We start from the raw sequence: 22,491 nt of genomic DNA, 5'->3' as shown, positions 1-22,491 counted from the left end.
TTTGATTTTGGTGACTCATCGGTTTTCAATGCCACAAAACGAGATAAAAGGCATATGTTATCTGTTTTTCGTCACTTTAAGGGTGCATTAGTCGATTGTATTAACGTACATTTTTTGGATGTCATTTGGACCACAAAGGGCAATCTGTGTCACAAAATGGTCGACTATGAGCTTATTTCTGGCAATATTTGAGTAAAGTTTCGTCAAATTGTTAAGTTTACTTAATTAAATTATTCAATTCATTTTCCATATCATTTTCAAGCTTTTCAGCTCATTTTTAAATGATTTTACAATACAAAAGCAAACCTTGTTTAAATTTTTTTATTTTGAAATGCCTGACACTTTTTCAATTTTTATCTGATTAGTTTGTCAAGACTTTGTGGATAAAGTACTTGAAGTACCCAAAACCTTTCTAAAACGAAAGTTATAAATGGAAGTATGGCTGGCTTTGACGATTTTCTATTGCAATAATTAATTTTCCGTAATGGGCATAGAAGCAGAACAATTTCTACTAACGTAGCAAATGGTTTACTTATTTATAACGCAGCACACTAAATTTCATGTGAATCTCACTTTATTTCGTTTAAAGTCAAATTTCCGTCAGATTTTAAGCATTAAACTTATGGTTTGTTCACGAAATGAAAACCACATAAGAATGTTTGATGTATATTATATCAACCTTTATTGGAACCCACAGTCCAGAGTACAGAAGCCTTGTTCAATAGACAAATCGGTTCTAACAATAGCAAAAAGAAATATTAGAACAAAAATTAAATTAAATTAATTTAATTTTAATTTATAAAATAAAAATTGTTCCTGATTACTCTTAATGATAGAATAAATTAATAATGTCTATAATAAAACATATAAATATAATTACAAATGATTTTCAATAATTTAAAAGTTAAGGTCACATGATTTTAAAAGTACAAAGGTAGATATACATTTTTTTTCTACAATTGTTTTAAATAGTTTTCAAAAACAACTTTCTCCATATCAAAAATTATACCATTATGATTATGTCATCATATATAAAAATTTTATAGATGTAGAGCTGTCACAATTATATTCTTGAAATATGTACATTTTATTTATAATAATGCCCTTCATATAAACGTATAAAGTATGGTACAATCGTTCGTTCATATCTTTAGTCCAGTACATTCTCTTCTTCAGTGAGATTTAATTATAAATTTACAAATTAGATTTTTTTAAACATAAAAGACAAGTAAGTTGTTTAAAATATATGTATAAAGTACACTCGATTAGAAAAACCTTGATCAAATGACTAAGGAATCTTTCTTTATTCAATTTCCAGAATGAACGGCATTTTTGAACAAAGAAGTAGATTGGATAATGTTCCAAAAGATTACAGCATAAAATATAAAAATTAGGTGGCCTGTACAGGAATTATAGACTTTAAATATTCGTAACACAGAGGCACTATGCACCAGTCTACCAAACCAGATACGGTTGAATGGAGTGAAAATCAAAAGTTGTAAAGACTAAATGTACAAATAACAAGCGTAATTTACAAAATTTAAAAAACAAATTTTTCGAGTCCAGAATCCTAAACTTGCATTTGATACATATCTAAGAATACTCTCCATTAAAGTACCTTTTTCCTTAAAGCCTTCTCCAAACTGAGCCGATTTGAAATATCCTCGCATATTTTTTAGTTGTTGCCTAAGCCTGCATGAAACGTAGTTAAGAGCACTCACCATTAAATTATCTTTCAATCGAAAAAAAAAACAAAATCTATTCATCTGTTTAGGCGTATCGATGCCACAAACAGGCAGACACACGCACATCGATCAAATTTAACACCCCTTTTTTGAGTTCGGGGGTTAAAATTAGTGAAATTTTGCCGATAACCCTTAAAAGTCGATGTCTCATTGGCAGATGGTTGATGATAATTTACAGGTTTGTAATAATTAATGAAAATTTAAAAGTAAGGTGTGTCGTGATGAAAATGTAATTAAATTTTAATTTTTTCATTAATTTTCTTCAACTTGTAACTAATCTGCCATTTATTTATTCTCACAGAAACCAGTGTGCCATTGATACCCACTTTTTAGTTCTTAATCATCGTAATTAATCTATCGTAACTTCACTATTTTCATCTCTACACCTAGTTTTTCCGTAGATTTAACAACTTTGGATTCTCATTCCGTTCTTATTATCTGGCTTGGCAAACTGGTACCCCTATGCTACGGATATTTAGAGATTTTAAATTACAGGTTTTACAACCCCTAGTCTTTTAAGCTTTATGCTATTGTTTTAAGCCATTCGGTTAAAAACTTCATATCTAGGTTTTAAAAAACTGGAAAATATCCTATCGGCTTTATTAGTATAATAATTTAATGAAATGACATCGGGTAAGGTATTAATTCTTTTGATCTTTAGTGTACCTTCACTCGTTTATCATATGTTAAATTAATTTATTTAGTAATTTATAGGTTATTAATAATATTCTATAACAAGTTTAATTATTTATAATAAGCGTAGAAAATTTTATATAGAATATTTCAACTAAATAGAGCACATCGCTGTCACTGCATGGATAATATATGTCTTATACATAAACAAGTTTTGGTTATCGAAATTACAAAAATATAAAATCTAATACTAACGACTAAGTTTAATTAACTTGCCAATAAAATACCAATAATTAATTATCAATACATGCAATTTGCAAATGAAAAAACGTCAGTATAAACGAATCGAAGCTATCTATTACTATAAACTCTCACATTTCAAAAATTAAATCTTTTAGACTTATTTATAAATAAGGTATAACTTGTAAATGTTTCAGATTTACGACTTATGGTTAGTCGAGGCGAATTTTTTTTACTCGTCAGATAAATTTTTCCATAATTTTTCATACTATACCATATAGTTGAGAGACCAAAAAAGTCAATGACTGATAATAATAATTAAACTAATTATTCTTAATTTTTTTTAAATAAAATTAAACATTTACAAAAATTTATAATAATAGTGTGAATTAATCGCCTTGTTTTTTTTTAACTTTTTTTAGCCTACTTTTATAATATTTAGTCAATACATGAACTAAATTAATCAAATTATATGAAAAACACTATAATTATAATATCTAAAAAGTGCAATATAATTTATTAAATCTTATAAACAAGTTCAATGTTTCCGATATTATGCAGTTCATTTTATATTTTTTACTACATTAATTTGTTTATTTTTCTTAATTTTTTTTTTAAATATTTATAACGTATCTTTTTAGCCGCCATCGGGCGAAAAATTCTTTTCATTAGAATCTAGATTTAAAACATTTTACATTACCTTTTATTCTGCATGAGAAACTAACTTGGGTTTTTTAAATAATCCGTGTAAAGAAAATTTGAGTAACTCAATCTTTCTCAAATCTTTTTTTTTTAAAGTGTTGTTTAAATATTTATTTTTACCTTATTAATTTCCCGGATCCGATACGAAAAGAGACCGAAACGATATGCGACGAATATTGATGTGAACCAGTCGATTCTATTATTACCAAGGTTCCGGTAAAAGAAAAATGTGCTGATGTCTCTGCCATTTTTTAAAATTTTTAATAGAAATTCGTCTATAGGCTGTAAACAGTGTCTTAGAACATATAATAAAACGATAAAATGACAAAGAATTCTCTACTTGAAGATAAATGAACTAGAGGAATATTCATTTCCAGCGACGGTATGGAAGACATTACCAATATTTTAACATACTTTGATGATTATAACAAGTACAACTAAATAGTTCAATGACATTTCTCTTGTAATAAAAGTAAGTACTTAAAAATGTAAATAAATAAAATAATATACAGCTGATTTATTTAAAAGTTTCTACATGTTTATTTCGTAAAGGAAATATAACATTATAAAACTCGAAAACATTTTATCTCTCCCGTGGTTGAGGGGTTGTGGTGAAGGCAACGTCTTCATGGTCAAACAGAGGTCACTTATGTTTTTTATATTGGAAATTTCATGTAGCGGATTCTTGGAGGCCCAGGAAAAATATATTCCAAACAAGTGTGTTTTTTTGCAAATAAGAATCTATTACAAAAAATATGTTTCATTCCGTTTCCGAAATGCAAAGATGGAAACTTTTTAACAATTACCCTGTATATACATAAACATTACAGTTATTTAATTTTTATAGATTTTCTTTTACAATTTCAATTGATTTACTTTTATTGTTGTATGATTTATATAAGGGAATCAATTGACTGTAGAATTGTGTACACTTTAAATTTCTTTAAATAGAATCACCGGAAATTATCGTAAATATATAATGCAATGCACACCACACACATAAATTAAACATATCAAATTATACTGTTTGTTAAATATAGATTTGTTATCAATTAAAAATTTTATCGAGTTTTATTTATACCAAAAATGGTCAACAATTATTATTGCAAACTAATATTTATTATGCAATTAAAATTATGAACTGTTATATTTTATGAGACGGTGTTATTTTCAAAGAAAAGTTAACACCCCACAGATATATTTATAGTCTAGTTTGATCGTCGTGTCCGCCAGCATTTTCTGTCATTATAACGAAAGAACAGGAATTTTGTATCGTTCTAACCACATTTTTTTAGGATTTGTATTTTTTAAACTGGCTTAAACTTTGTTCAAAATAGAAAACTTGTGAGTTTATAAAAATTTTTTGTTTTTTTTTTTCGAAAGTTTACTAAAAGTTACAAAGCAAAATTAAAAAAACGGCTACACATCGTTTTAAGAAACACCACCGCACGGAGAAATGATAAAATAACATGCAGAATGATAAATGGTTTGTTTTTAAGCTTGCTTTCAATATATTATAACGTAATTTTCCATAGAAACAAGCTGAAAATGTGAATTTAACGTGATTCCGATTGGCTCGCTGCCTCAACTATTTTTCATCAATAATTAATAAAAATATTATTCATTTTTAAAAAAATTACTTAAATATACTTTAACTGAATTATTCTTGCATTTATATATGAATTTGTGACAGGAGGTTTTAATTTTTTGAAAATAAAATACAGCCCATTTTACCCGCTAATAATGTAACATTCTATAGGTAAAAAGAATTTTTTTATCACTTAAGTAGTTTTTCACCATCTTAGGATTTAAATTTTCAAAAATTCATAAGACTCTTCTATAGCGTCAAAGAAACCCACATACAAATTTTCAGAGTCCAAACCCTAGAAATTTGGATTTTTCTCTAGATTAATTTTTTCATATATGTTTATAAATCATAATTTTGAAATTATGATTTGCTACGGAAATAAAATTATAAGACAAATTAGATATCATTTGCTAAATTTTACCTTATTAAAAAAATTTTTAATCAATGTACCATAAAAAATGTAATTTCAGAAGTGATTATTAAAAATAGCCTATAATTGGTAGGTTTTTATAATTATAAGAAAAAAATTTAATTTAATTTGATCATATCCTCATATATGAAAGTAATCGTCAATCTTTTTATCTCCCTATTTAAATATAAGGTATTTCAATAAGAACGATACACTTTAAATACCGAAGAAAACGGATCAACGTTTAAAAGTAAATTGTGAATTATTTTAAAGTGCAGATATTGAAATTTTTTGTAAATAAAATTTCATAAAAATGTTGACCACGACTCATTTAATAGCACTTCATTCGTTTTTTTTTTCTAATTCGAAAAAGTTAAACTAATTTGGTTATTTTCTTTAAATGTATTATTATTTTCTTTGTATTGAGCTATTTTTTTTGAATTTATCTAAAAACTTAACATGATATAAATAATTTTAAAAAATTTTAAGACCCAAAAATCAACATGCAACAAATAATTCGTCATAGAATTGGTGTAATTGAAAATCTTCGAAATTCTGGCCTGTACAAAAAAGGTGTAGTGAATCTTTCAACAATATTTTGCTAGCAACATAACTTCAATGTCCAAACAAAAAAATAAGGCACAATTTACTTGAATACATTGAATTTTAATTATTTGATTTAAATTTTAGAAAGTCTCACTCTCATTGGAAGACCCTATATTACGAAATAATAATCTAATTTTTTTCAATAAAAAATAGAAAATTTAAATCTCTCCATGATTAAAGCTATTGCTATTTACTCGTTAACGTACAAATAAAAACTTTCATATCATTTCCACGTGAATTTTAGATGTAAATCACCTCAAAAATTACTTACATATCAAGATTATATAGGAAAACATTCTTGATTGATTTATTTATTGCTCTCTCCATTCATTATAAACTCATGCAGTATTCAGAAAATATTTGACGATTAACGTTTTGAAACTTCTAATCTTCATCAAGAATTAAAAATTTGGTGACAATTATAACTGGATATGATCACTATGCAAATTGACATAAAATATATTCATAACGTAAGCTTTTTATTAATCACTCATTTTGAAAACACCCATTAAACATCAGACCAGTAGCTTTCGGATAAATTTTAGTAGGTTAGTTTAATTTTCTGTACCTGGTTTATAATAAATATTTGTTAGAGAAATACCATATTTTGTATTTTTAAACATTAAAATATCTTAGTATTACTTTGATTAGCCAATTGGCATTCTTTTAAAATAAGTATTAGACTTGCAAAAATTAAATTAATTATTTAATCAATTTTCTAATATTTTGCCTAAAGATTTTCATTTTACTAATATCGAGTAGAAAATAATTCGAAATTTTATCTTATGATACGGTTGACCTGACATTAATTGACTTTGTTTTTAAAAGCTCGCATTGTCATCAAAGAGTAATTTATTATCTGGTACTGTTTAAACTCTCGGTTAAACCGATCAGTAATTTTCAAAATTGATCAAAACTCATTTTAGGAACAAAAATACCGTGTCAAGTGTGATGTTGGACTGACTTATATTGATTCCCGTTGGATTTGGTTGAAATTCAAAAGTATTTTGATCCGGCAAGAGTATTTTCGACCTTCCTAATCAAACGTATAAACTATTTTTTTTTTATTTTGTTACAAGTTTTTCAGCGAATTATATTCCACCATTGATGTACAGTGCCATAACCGAAAACAAAGAGCTATATTCCACCTAAAATTTGACAACTACATCCCAATACATTAGTCGGCGAAAAGCACACGTACATAAGCCTTTTGGATGCCGTATACATGGCCGCAATATTTGGAAATCATATATCGATCACTAATTCATTTCATTTTTTTTAATTAGATAACCATTTAATGGGTCCATATATAAATTTCCGTCAACAAAAACATTGATTCAAATCGAGTATAATTTAATTTTATAGTTGCTGAAAATATATGCAAAATTTCAGAGCTATACCCAAAAATACGGTATCAAAAAGCGTACTGATCGCTCTAAATATACATATATGACAAAATATCCAGGTGATGGTTTACATGTTAACATTTACGTGTTAACAAGAATTCACCGTGTAAATAGCATCAAAAATTATTGCATAAACATAATTATTGAACAGTTTTTATTAAAAATAAAAAACCTATACGGATAAGATTTGTATTTCCTGTATTATAACAGAATAAGAAGATTATTAACGATATAGATTATTTATTTATTTAATAAAAACAAAAACAAAAAAATGTATTTATTTCATTACATTAATATAATAATTTTATGTAAGATCACATGTAAGAATAAATACAATAATAATAATAAGTAATCTAAATAAATATAAATTATAATTCTTATGAATAAATTAATATTTTCTCATATGTTGGAATACTTTTTTTAACATCCTGTTAACAAGTTATTGATTCTCCTCCGGAAAATGAAATCGATATACTCATGACTTATTTGATCTTTATCATTTGAGGTTTTTAAAATGCAAAATGACTATCATTCCACAAAGTTCATTTTTATACCATGCATGTATATGAAATATACATATAAATCATTAAGTTTAGTCCCAAGTTTGTAACGCTTAAAAATATTGATGCTACGAACAAAACTTTGGTATAGGTGTTCATAATTCACCTAATTAGTCCATTTCCGGTTGTCTGTCTGTCGTCTGTCGTCTGTCTGTCCGTCTGTCATCACGATTACTCAAAAACGAAAAGAGATATCAAGATGAAATTTTTATAGCGTTCTGAAGTTGTAAAAAGTTAGGTCAAGTTCGTAAATGAGCCTAGGACCCATCTTGTAAACCGATAGAGATAGAACAAAAGTTTAAATGTAAAAATTGTTTCTTATAAAAAAATTGACAACTTTTGTTTTTCGTAAACATCACTGTTTACCCGTGAGAGCGCAAATTATATAGTATGTATGTTATAGCTATATCAGTTATACATGTGTGACATTTACTTATGTGTAATGTGATCAACACTGTCTATACATGGTATTTCAACAATTAACTCAGTCAATTGTTTGTTTTCACTTGTTTAAAAGTTATTATTTAACATAATAGTAGTTAGATGATTATTGATTACCTACTGTTATTATTTGAATGGCTAATTTAAAATTAAATTTGAATTAATTATTAATCTTGGATGGGTAGATAAATTGTACTGAATTTGTCACATAGCACAACAAACTAGACTTAATACCACAATAAACAGTGAAAATTAAATTAAAAATTGATTAAATTACAAGGAAGTTACTAACGATTAAGTTAATTGCCCGTCTATTTCCTGCGCGGCGTAGTTTTATATGAAATTATAATGGCGATTCATAGAAGTAACGTCCCTTCTGTTTAATCCTCTGTGTGTTCTAAAAGTTTTCGAAAACCAACTTCATCCATGTACTTGAACCATCATTCATGTACTTGAACTTAAAAAAGTATTTCACACCAAGTAATAAAAAACAAGAAAATCAATATATTTATCTCAAATTGTTTTATAACAAATTTAACTTCTGGCGATGTTTTATAAATTCTTTTTAAAAATTTTGTTAACAGAAAATTGTAAATATTGCTATAAAATTTCCAAATTAGTTGTTATGGTATGATAACGCTTAAATAACTCTAACTAATACGTAATTATTCAAAGGAAAATAATGATCACAGCGTTGATCGACGGGGCACAATCAATGGACGATTGTTGTATGGTACATCGGCTTTTTAGAACCATCGAAAAAGTGTGGCATGATGATTTTCATTAAAGATAGAAGGTAGATGATTAGCCATTTGCAAATATAATAACAAATTGTTTCAATTTTCATTCGTTAGGCCCCATCGTGTATCACTGTGACATTGAATTTGCTTTCAATGGTGACATAATTCGAACAATTCACTCTCTGATAGCTCAGAACTACACAAAAAAAGCACATAAGAGACTTTTTTAAGTATGCATATTATGCTTATAATATGCCAGGAAGTTATTTGCCTGGCCCCTAAAGAGAATACCCACCACTGGTTGTTTTTTAATTTAATTAAATAATTTAATATGATGAGTTTGTTTTCGTTTGTATTTGTTTAATAATAAGAAATAATAAGAAAGTTGGTAGTACGTACCAAATAGATACCAAGGTATGTTTTATAACTTTATTTTAATTATCTATACATGAAGATAATTGATCAATCTACAATTTTATCGTTATTAGATGAACATGTTTTATTATAATTGTAGTCATTGTGTGATATCACGAGGTAATTATCAGTATTGGTACCATATGGATAGGTCTAATCGTAAATCGATGATAACCAACTGTAAAAAAAGACAACAAATAATCTCTGTTTTCTACAAGATAGATCTCAGAGCATCTCAATCTTAATTTAATCATTGAAGGCTCCAGTATTAATCAATCATTTCAATTTATGTACGAATTAAGCCAGTTTTAGTCCAAGAGATGACTTCAAGAGTATCTATACCAACCTTGTCAGACAACCATCTAAATACAACGTATAATACGAGAAAAAAGTTATAATACCAGAAAACGGTCTTGGTTCCAACGTTTTCCCATAAACCAAGTTCCCGTTATGCAGTTGTACCCAGTAAATATCAACGTATTATTTCTTGTAATACAAGGAAAGTAAAAGAAATTTGAGGTGATATTTATTCCGTGGCGGTTTTATAAAAAAAAATCTGTAAGAAAATATATTTGAACAAAGCTAAAAGGTATAGATTCTAGTTTAATGATTTTTCTCCTTTCACCCATCTTTTTACCCTGTACTTTTGAGTAAAATTTCAAATAAATATTTTACGTAATATGTCAGAAACATAGAAATATTAAAATCTGTCATTTATTTATTAATACACGGAGAAATTTTAAAAATTTTTTTTAAATCACGTAAAAAATCGATTATATAAAAGCTACGTTTTAAAAAATCATACATTCCTTTTTACTGTCAGTAAATAGCTATATTGGTAGTATCAGTATTAACCACTTATCAATTTTTTTTTCATATTTAAGGGTAAAAAATCCAGTGTTACCTTAGGCTGCTGCCTGGCAATGTGTAGTTTTTGTTATAATCTTTTGAAAGAACGCCGACAAGTTATTTTCATGGTTTGCAATATAAAAACTGATATTTATAAAAATAATTCTCCGTTTATTTTTTATGGTAATTAAATTTAATTGTTCTTAAAGTAAAAAATAAACATTGAGTATCCTTCAATTGTAGTTTAAATGTGTATTGTTTTATTTTAAACAATTGATAGATAAAAGTCCATTATTTATTGTAAAAGTACAAAAATCAATTTTTTTTCATTTTTAAATGAAGAAAGTGGAAATTAATTTTATTCAACATATTAAATAGTATGATACGAATTTACTGAATCTTATATAAGAATTATTTTAGACAATTTAACATCCACTTCTTACAGCCATATGCAAAAAAAACCTGAAAAACTTTCAAATTTTCAAATTTATCAAATTCACTGTTAAGAATATTTTCAAGTGTTAATAAAGAATATTACAAGTATTCACGTAAGATTATAAAAATTATTGTAATAATTCTAAAATATTTGTAATACTACAAAATTGCATAAATAATATTCAAGGTTTTGTAAACAAAATTTCGTTTTGTTCCGAAACTATTTTTACTTTAAAATTTTGTTTCCAAACTTTTAAGTTTTAATGGATATATCTGTATTAATAACCGTTTAAATAAATAAAAATATTTTTCTAAAAGAACATTAGAAAGATCGTATTAGAATTATACCCGCTCAGATCTATAAAAACTAAAAAAAAAAAACTTTAAACTATTTTTAAAATTTTCAGAAAAAATATTTTTGATTTTTTTTTTATTATTACATTTTAATATGCCTGTTTATTTTTGAATATTTTAAAATTTGTCCTTTAAAGTTGTTCCGTATAAAAAATAGTAAAATTAACTATAGTTAAATTAATTAAATTTAATCTATAAATAAAACTAATTAATTTATATTATTATTATATATCATAAATTAACGCCCATATTTAGTTAAAAAATAATTTACAAGTTACTATTTTTGTCATTTTATCTTGACTATCCTACAAAACAGTGTTAAATTATTGTTTTACATATATTATTATTTTCCTGATGCAAACTATAGTTAATTACATTTGTACAAAAACAATTATTGTTTTATTACTTATACAACAAATGTAATATACAGAATGAATTTTTTACTTAATAATTTTCCATCTCAATATTTCGAAAACGGAATGAACAAATAAAAAAAGAAAACTGACTTCAAAAGACACTGACTCCAAAAATAACAATAATTCTAACTACATGATATTATCGTTATTTTTTTACTTCTTAGTGCATATTAATTTGTTTTGGAAAAGTTTTTCTTTTGAAGTCAGTTTTCTCTTTGGTAAAAGTTTTTTTTTTATTTTGTGATTTTTAGTGAATCTGAAGTACACTAACAAATTTGTCACTAAAAAAAGAATAATCGAAATCGGTTAGCGTGATATTGAGTTATTCGTCCTCTTGTCGTGAAAACTTAATAGAAATTTAAGACTTTAATGGTTTTCTCATCCATGCCGCAATATTTTATACGGTGTCCCTTCAAGTTCAAACAGAAATCAGCATTTTAATGAAAGGACATATTTTTTACAGATTCTTTTTTTTTGTCAAACTTTTGATTGAAAATATTTTTCCTACGCTTGAATTTTCCACACCTGTATTTGATATTATATTTTGATCGATTGTTTTTCAAAATACTTTGATTCATGTATTATTCTAATAATTTTATTGAAGCAAATAGAGGTCCATAATCTGCAATAAAATTTTTTTGCTCGGTATGAAGGTTGTTTTAAGTAATTGAAATATGTCATAGTCTCTTATATTGTTGAGTAATTATTATTTTTATAATAATGGATTTTTAATTTGTATTCAAAATATAAAAAAAGACAATTTATTTTGAAATCTTAACAAACATTTTATAAAACCATAAAACAATTATGATATTAAAGTTCAGTTACAATTTAATTATACGTTTCAATCAAGCATCCAAAGATCTAACCAAGAATGGTAAATCTAAAATAAATTTAAGCAAAAGGCACTTTTTAAATTTAAAATGTTTATGCTTATTTTAATGAACCGAAATGTTTTGAGTGAGTTTTAAGATATTAAACCTGAGTACGTTAAGCTTGTATAAGATTTAACGCAAATCTGAGAAGAAAAATTGTTATCTTACTGAAACTTTATAGACTGTGAGGTTATAATAAAGCTACATTTCTACCATTCTTTACATCAACCTTTTTGGGAATTGATAAAAATTGGTAATAAAGAAATTTTAATTTTAATTACAGCTCGTGTGTCGAATTTATGGAAATCGAATTTTTCGATTTCCTTATTTTTTGACGATAGTAATACAGTATGCGTAAAAAGAGTATCAGAAAGTTTTCAAATGTCGAAAAGATTATATTTTAAACTGGATTTATTTTTTACAAAGCACTTTATTTTTTAAACCTTTTACCGTTTGCAAACTTTCTGCCATTTTTCCCGTATTATATGGTCAATAACTTTCTTCTAACGAAAAATCTATTTCCATAAATGTGACACTTTAACCCCGGTTAAAACTTCAAATTTCTTTAATACCGAAAAGGGAGAAATGTGGAAACTTAACTTTATTATGGACTATTAAGAAGGCTTTTCTGCTCAATGTTTTAAATCTTAATTTTTTGTAGTTCTAAAGCTACCTTCACACTTTCTCTAGCTAGCAAGAAATTCTGCGATAGGTGAAGATAATGTTCTTCAAGTCGCTTCCACCATAATTCAATATCGCGTATTTTAAACTATCAAACGACTTAAAACGTTAAGTACAATGTTTCAATGTTGTATGTTTCCAAGCTAGTATCAAGAAAAGATCTCGAAAAAAATATTCATTAAAGAAAAGTTCATTAAAGATAAACTCGGGAAAAAAGCATGTGAATTCAATATACCTAGTAAATTAAACTTTATGTAAAAAAGTTGAGTTCAGAGCCTGAACTTATTTTTGTAACACAAAAATCGACCAATCAGGTTTATGTATTTAATGCCGGCTTGCCGCATTCGAATTTTTAAGGAAATTGTACGTGGTTTAAACCTCTTCCTTCAAATATTTTCGAAAAATTGCACACCTAGTATACAGATCATGTAAGCGAAGTCATCGATACCATCTCGCTATTGTAAAGAGTTCATGCCCCTTATAAGTATATCTTTTAAAAACTCATTAATATAAGATATGCTAACATAATATTTTATCGATTCTGTCTATACGTAATAAAATTATTATGACATCTTGAAATTACCAAGTTAATAAGTTTTCAAGTTATGGTTGAATGCGTATAAAGTAATTACCAAATAACAAAACACACGATTTAAGGAGAGAATAAAAAAACAGTCAGTCATCTCTTTCATTAATCTTGCATAAATTGCTATATTTTTATCGAATATTTTATTATCCAATCAAATAAAATATGTGACCTTTTCTCAATATTGAACAATCGAAAAGATCCTTTTTGCATAACCAATCATTCTGAAATAGTATTTCCCATTTCTCTCAATTCTGTTTTTCCATTCAGAGTTCACCATAAAATATCGATATCTCTTTTTGTTTTTGATTTTTTTAATGCATATAAAAAAAATATTTTTCGTCAATATTTCTAAGCGTTATAAACTTGAAACTAAACTTAGTATACTATGTAAATAATATAAATTTCTTACGGATCACAAAACCGTGCAAAACGAAACATTCTAACAAACTTCAAAAAGGTAGACATAAATAATCATAAAGATTCAACTTATTAAAATTATAAATTTTGCAACATTGCTTTAGATAGGAAGTCCATTTTGTAATGAAAGTTCATGGACAAAATAAGCAAAGATATAGAAACAAAAATCATCTATCAATTAATTGAAGGAAAATTAAAATTAACAATACAAAATCATTTGTTGAAAAAAAATTATATCTACATAAGATTGCAAATCTGTTAATATCAAAGTTTAATTACTATACTTATTACTAGCCATAATAAAGCATAAACCATATACTTACTATACGTAGTTAGTAAAAAGAATTACACTTGAACTTCCAAAGTCATCATACCAGAAAATAATTATTATATAACTTAATTAGGATGAAAAATATTAAATACTTCATACATCGTTAACAAACTAATTATATTTCTGTATAGTACAAAAAAATCATACACCAGCATTTTAATTGTAATTATGACTTTTCAATGACAGTTCAAATCGTATTCAAATAATAAATTTTAATCGGTTTTCCAAAAAAATAATGTTTTTTTACCGGTGTGTTTTTAAAGGACTTAAAAAACCGAAGAATAATTTATAATTTGATCGACTTTAAAGTGAAACTGAAAATAATCATTTAGGATGATTATGCGCTTGTATTTCCTAATACCCTTTTTGGCGTTTTTTCCAAATATATTATTAAGAAAAATTTCAAGAAATTTTATAAAAAGCTTTTTGTAGAGAATCAAATTTTTCATTCCGAAACAGTTGAAAGAATGTAGATTAAATTTTCTTTTAAATAGTACGCTGAAAATTGTAAAGAATGCATGGGGCTTAATTGTGCGAATTAAAAGAATCTGATATTGCAGAAAGATATCAAAAAGAAAAATAATTTAATTACGAAAATAAAGGTATAAGCTGGCCTGAAAAAAGCGTCACGAAAAATAAATTAAATAAAATAATTTAATTAAAAATAGACATAAACGCTTCTCGATAGACAAGCTATCATCGACGTGTTTATCAATCAATAAAACTTCATAAAAAATATGTCTCATGTGGTCATCAGATGGGTAAAGATCGACCTTATACCGTCTCTTAGACTAAAAAGAATACTAAAAACAATAAAATATCTCTTAGTTCCATTTTTCTGTAAAATTTGTCACCAAAAGGTCCACAAAAGAATTTTAAACATCAATATAACAAAAACTGCATACTGCTTCTAAAACTAATTAAAGTGGTAAAAGCTACTCTCTGCTTTTTCTTTCCGAAGCTTAAAAATACTCTTATAATTATAATTTTATAGTAATAGCTTTAATGTCCGAATATTCTTAGCTTGAACAAAAGAGAATGCTTCTAAAAGCTATTTAGGGAATAATTTCAATAATACGAAATATAAAAATTAAAATACAAATTAATGAAAATTGTTTGACATTTGGGAGTTCCTATTGAAAAAAACGTGTCATAGTATTGTCTAACGTTTTTTAAGTTCTTCTAAAAATAAGAAGACAAATTAACGATAATTAAAATTAGCTAAAATTTAAGAATAAATTATTTTTAATTAAAGAAGCACCTAATATATATTTTTAGTTACAATTTAGCAATAAAAAACAAAAAAACTGGTACGATTTCCGGCCTACCACTACAGAATAATAAAACATATCCTAAACAACAGACTGAACTTTATTTATTAAAACCTTGATAATTATGTAAAATTGTAGACAAAATATATAATCAAATTTATTTTTAGCAAAGTTTGATGTTGAAAACACGTAGTTATAATTAAAATTTATAATTTATTTTATACTTTGATCTCACAAAATTATTACTTACCTTACTTTCGTCAACTATCACGATAGCTGACGAAAGATTATGGATTGATTTCTGACATATTGAAATTTAATAGTATTAATTTGTAAACCAAGAAAGAAACAAATTACATTTTAGTTTTCCAGGGCAGTGTTCAAGACCATTTTTTTTCACAACGAATCTATTTCTTAAATATATGCTTAAGATATTCTTTAAAAAAATTGTGAGTTTGCAACATTTGCCAGCAAAACCTTTTACTTAACATATATTATTTTCTGTTGTTACATTATAACAACATTCAATGCCATGCAAGCAGTAATTACAACAATTAACTCTGTTAGTTGTTATATCGTGACTTATTTTAATTAACTACAGTTTTTAAATTTAACTACAGTTTTAAGGTAGTTCCAGCATGAAATCACTTTTCGACAGATTTGGCCGAATTTTTTTTCTCGGGTTTATAATAGCTTTATTTATGAATTCCTAAAATTTCATAATTTTTGGCCGTTTAGATCGCGAGATATTTAAAGACAAAGTTCGCGATTTTGAGGTTCATGTTCCATTTAAAGCATGTAAAATGTCCGGTCTCTCCAACTATTTTTTATGATATTATTATATATTGAAGAAAAAGTAGAAAAAAATGTTTATACAATAAAATTCTAAAAAAAAAATTTAGAAATTAATTTTCACTTTCGAGATATTAATTTTGACGTAAATTGATCGAAATTGGGACGTTGGCATAATTATTTCCCATTTTAAACGGTCAAAATTTCTGAAACTTTGGGAATTAATAGTAAGCATTATTATACCATGTATATATGAAATATACATAGTATTATAAGTTTAGTCCCAAGTTTGTAACGCCTAAAAATATTGATGCTACAAAAAAAAAATTGGTATAGGTGTTCATAAAATCACCTAATTAATCCATTTCCGGTTGTCCGTCCGTCCGTCCGGCCGTCCGTCCGGCCGTCCGTCCGTCCGTCTGTGGTCACGATTACTCAAAAACGAAAAGAGATATCAAGCTGAAATTTTTACAGCGTGTTTAGGACGTAAAAAGTGAGGTCAAGTTCGTAAATGAGCAACATGGGTCAATTGGGTCATGGGTCCGTAGTACCCATCTTGTAAACCGTTAGAGATAGAATAAAAGTTTAAATGTAAAAAATGTTCCTTACAAAAAAATAAACAACTTTTGTTTGAAACATTTTTTTGTAAACATCACTGTTTACCCACGAGGGCGTTAATTAGGTACAAATTTTATAGTATGTATTAATATCAAAGTGAGTATCTTTTGTTATTTACGTGACGTCAAAAAAACAAACGAGTGCGCATCAACACTTGCGCATTATATGAGAATATCAGTTAAATATGTCAGATATGTATGTATGTGAAATGTGACAGAGTTATCAACACTGCCTATACATGGTATTTCAACAATTAACTCAGTCAATTGTTTGTTTTCACTTGTTAAATTCTTAAATTTAATTTTTCGTTAAATTATGTCGAAAAAAATTTTAACCATAGCTTTAGCATAGGAACTGCAGATACCATGCTGGAAATACCTTAATAAAAAAATCATTACTGCATAATGATATTCGAAAAAACGTTAGGAAAAATAATTACGAAATATATATAAATAGTAAAAACACTGGCATATTCGAAAAATTTTCCCTCTTTAAAATTAAGTAAATCATGAGCTAAAAAGAAGAAAATTATTTTGAGCCATCTTTATAAGTCACCTGTTTGAATACAGAAAAAAGTTCATGCTTCAGCTTTTACGGAAACATCTTTCAAAATGAAATTTCTCGATTTGAAATTTTCTCGATACTTTTTCTTTGGAAACTGGAGTAATCTCTAGATAATAGATGAGTAGACATGAAACTTCGTGAATAGTTCCCTTGTGACTAGCCTACCAAGCTTTTGTCTACGATTTTTTCGAAAAGGCAGAGTTTTCAAATGAGCATGATGACGTCAACTTTGAGTTATCGTTTTGAAAATCCCAGCAGGAAATTTGTCAGACACTATGACCACTTTATAACTTTAATAATTATTAAACAATTCAGCAAAAGTGAACAATGTACGTATTCAAAAACAAAAATACTTAATTACGGCATGTTCGAGGTGAGACAAGCTCATCGGTTTTGTATTTTTGTCGGATAAAATTATTTATTGTTTAATAATTATTAATGTTATCAAATGATCATAGTGCCCGGCAAATTCCCTGCTGCGTTTTTTCATAAAGATAACTCAAATATGGCACCATCATGCTCATTTGAAAAGGCAGCCTCTTTGAAATCGTAGAGAAAAGTTTGGTAAACTCGTCAAAAAGAAGCCACTCTCAAAGTTTCAAGTACGTATCTATCATTTAAAAAATTTCGTAGTGTACCACGGTCTAGACATGAAATACATCTCTTGTCTCAACAATCTCTTGTCTAAATGCATCTCTTGTCTCATCAATTCTTTAATTAAATGCATCTCTTGTCTCAAAATCAATCAAATTTAAATAGACTAAAATCAAAATTCGACATACTAAGGACGAACAACTAATTCATTAAAAGTCCGGCTTCGCCTGATTGTTTTAAGATACAATCCGAATCTTTGGTCGAATGATCTTTTCATTTATAAATTTTTGGTTCACTTTAGTAAAAATAGCATTTGATAATTATATTAAATGAGTTACAAATTTAAAAATCTTTCAGCAATATAACGGTTTTCAAAAGATTTCCTACACAAACAGCAAAAAAAGACATTTAATTTATAAAAGTTAATAAATTAACCAAACTTGACACCTTATTTCCAAAATGATTAACAAAAAAACAAGCCGTGATAACATGACCTTTAGAGGATATCCTAATAGCTTTCTGATTAAATACCTAAATTATAATATTTATTGATAAATTATTCGAAATATAAAAAAAATTGTTTTTTAATTTTTCCACTTTGTTTATGATTTTTATAATATTGACTGAAAAACCGTAAATATCTTTAAATATTTGCAGATACTATGATGAGGATGAGGATGAATTCAAGAATCTAGTAAAATCAAATTTTATGGTAATTATTTCTACATATTTTAAAATTATTAACCGGGGAAAAAACTTGGTTTCCCCTTTCCTTAAAACTTTTTTTTACAAATTCCTAATTTGATTGGAAATCAAATGAAGTCGCACCTTCAAACTGCCCTACCATTTGTCAAAATTTAAAATTCCTCACTTATTTAGGAGTTATTTTGCACCAAAGTTTGGTCAAAGGCAACTCTAATGGATCGGCAGGCATATCACACATAATTTGTATACCATGTATATATGTAATATACAAGGTATACTAAGTTTAGTCCCAAGATTGTAACGCTTAAAAATATTGATGCTACTAACAAAATTTTGGTATAGGTGTTCATAAAATCACCTAATTAGTCCATTTTTGGCAGTCCGGCCGTCCGCCCGTCCGTCTGGCAACTCGATATATCAAAAACGAAAAAAGATATCAAGCTGAAATTTTTACAACGTACTCAAGACGTAATAAGTGGGATCGAGTTCGTAAATGAGCAACATAGGTCAATTGGGTCTTGGATCCGTAGGACCCATTTTGTAAACTGTTAGAGATGGAACAAAAGGTTATATGTAAAAAATGTTCCTTATAAATAAATTAACAACTTTTGTTTGAAATATTTATTCGGAATCATCACTGTTTACCCGTGAGGGCGCAAATTAGGCGCAAATTGTATAGTATGTATTATTATATGGGCATATCACTTATGTATGTGTGACATAACGTATGTAAAATGTGATAAGAGTTATCAACACTATCTATACATGGTATTTCAACAATTTACTTAGTCAATTATTTGTTTTCACTTGTTTTAAATAGTATTAAAATATTCGAGATAACTCAAACAGAAAAAAAATTCTGTATTGATTTTCGAAATGAAAACTATGACTTTCTACCAGAAAGATAAAAAATAAAATACCGTAATAATTTGTCATAAACGATGTTAATTACACAATGTTAATTTTTTCACATAAAACAATTTTTTTACAAAAAAAAACTAAAACTATCATTATTTACAAACAGAATCCAATGTACTATATGTATGTTGTGTGTCCTTATCTAACGTTGATATCTCCAGACTCACCTGTTTGCAAGTAGTTATTTATAAGTCCAAAAACAAAATAATCCATAAACAAAAATAAAACGCACACTTTTCACACAAATCAACAAATACTGATTATTTTTGTTTTTAATAAAATCGTACACAATTTTGTTTTATTTTTAAATAAATTTTTAGTTTTAAAAATCAAAAACAATTCTGATTGCACACTCAAAACATTGTATAAGTAAACAGTATAATATATTTTGTGATAAACTCAAAAACTTCACTATATGTTTATAAAATTCACCACTGGTGTGTATGTGTATGTATGTTTGCTCAGCGCAGTTCTCGGCACAGCTTAGCTTAACTCAGCTCACAGTTTTGTTACCTATACACTTCACCTCTATACTACAACAACACAGGTTTTAGTTTTAATAGTATATGTTCTGTTCATACTGAAAATACACAACACATATCGCGTTATTTGTGTGTGCGACTATAGTAGGAGTGCCAACCTGGCATATAATTTTTATACCTCTATATGTAAATATAATGTAAGTACAACGAACGTACTAACACTATTGAAGAATTCATTGACGTCGTTCAGAAATCAATATGGCCGTCATAATCAGGCTTAAATCTTAGAAAGTTACATCTGTAGACTTAAACCGTTGAAAGAGTGAACTTTTTTTTTCATATGTTTTATAATTATTGTTGTAAATTACTATGGTTTCTTAATATCCATCTAAAACAGCTTAAGCCTGTTATCGCAGTTCTATTTTAAGCCACCGGCGTATTTCTATTTAAGTCAATCAGTCGCTTGATGAAATGATTTTTCCCAATAATAACAAATATACCTCTAGAACAAAATTTTTGGAAAAATGAGATACGATATAAATGGTTTGAGAGGTACCAATTCAGTGCTGCATGTACCATCTAGCCTAGGTGGCAGCTTGAGAACCTAAACCCAAAAAACGGGTCTCCACTAAGAAATAAATTTAGCTTTTTTATTAAAATTTTTGGTCAAAGGACTCCTGTGTGGAGCCCCAGATAGAATTATGGGGACAAAAGAAAAAGTGGACAAACAGAGGGAAAATGGAATGAAGTAGACAAATTTCTGGTCAAAAAACCAGCGTTGGATCCCCTATGTAGATTTATGTAGACTAAAAAAATGACAGTGTCACCCGTGGAGTACGGACGGAAAAAAAGCAGAGTCCACCTCTTCAGTGGGCCTCTACAAAAAAATCCGCCTACTGGCTTTTTCAGTTGTAAACGCGGCACTGTGGTAATGTTATTGTGAATTTATTTTAAACCGAATAATTAGTTAAGTATTAAATTGATTTTAATTATTAGGGTGAAATAGATCTTGCAGAACCAAGCCGTTGCGTCAACTAACGTTGAATATGTGCTACTAAAGCAATTGAATCTATCAGGCAAATTACATTCTTTAATTTTTGTTGGCAATTATAATTTATATGGTTAAAAGGACATAAAAAGTTATTTTTAAAAAGTTGTCTTAAAATGATTTAAAAATCAGCAATTTTCAAAGCTTTTTTTAGAGAATTAATTCCCTAGTAAACGTAATAAATAAAACCGTTCTCAGACGCTAGGCATACTTCACTCCTGTCTTATTTCAATAAGAAAAATAAAATTTAAAATCCAGCTGTCTTGTAAAAGAAAAGCAACAAAAATGAAAAAAAAAAGTACAGCTACTATACAGGCGAAAGGTAATAACACATAACCATTCTTCAATTTTGATGTCAGTTAAAAAAGGTTATTAATACAGTGGAATTTCGATAACTTAAACTTCGGAAACGTAAAAACTTTTAAATTAATATATTTTTTCGTTTCCTTTCCCTCAGAGTCTTAAACCTCTTTTACTTAAAATATAGAAGCCTTTATAACTTGTCTTGTCGAGATTATTCAGTATAAGTTTTTTTATTAAGAATTCTTGTATACCTTTGAAAATAAATAAAAGAAAATCTGGAACAGTATTCAATTGCATTATGTATGTTATAATATAACTTTTTAACCATCAACATAAATGGTGGAAGCGCAAATAAATGCATAGTAGATAGTAAAAATCCTTAAGTCGTTAATTTAATTGCTCTTCCACCATTTATTCGGATATAATTTAATATTTCATTTTTAGTAAAATATCAAATAGAATGTTGTAATTTTACTTTAGAATGTTGAAAATATTCCATTCTTTGTAGAATCCATACTAATATATGGATATGAAAGTTTCTGCATGTTTGTTACCTTTTTACATAAACGAACGCTGACTCAATCATCAGTACATAATTTAGATAGTGCTGTAAAAGTAACGTGAAATTGAGTAGTCGTATGTATTCGTTATTAAAATAATCAGTACCCGTTACAATCGTATCGTTACGTTACTCGTTACTTTTGATGGATATTACCTAATCAAATTTCAATTGGTAAGATTTTATGTCATTTATAGTTTAACTGT

At 27.1% G+C, this 22,491-nt stretch overlaps 1 protein-coding gene across 1 annotated transcript in view; it reads right to left on the bottom strand.

Moving 5' to 3' along the window:
• Positions 1 to 20,191, bottom strand: part of LOC123301544 — a 136,397-nt gene extending 116,206 nt beyond the window's left edge. The window contains exon 1 of the mRNA XM_044884321.1: positions 20,061 to 20,191. The gene's annotated coding sequence lies outside the window, so the exon portion shown is untranslated. The remainder of the gene's footprint in view (positions 1 to 20,060) is intronic.
• Between the last annotated feature and the right edge of the window lie 2,300 nt (positions 20,192 to 22,491).

The sequence above is a fragment of the Chrysoperla carnea genome, chromosome 5 (assembly GCF_905475395.1).
Source record: "Chrysoperla carnea chromosome 5, inChrCarn1.1, whole genome shotgun sequence".
In the NCBI taxonomy this organism is placed as follows: domain Eukaryota; kingdom Metazoa; phylum Arthropoda; class Insecta; order Neuroptera; family Chrysopidae; genus Chrysoperla; species Chrysoperla carnea.
This window is presented reverse-complemented; position numbering and strand designations above follow the sequence as displayed.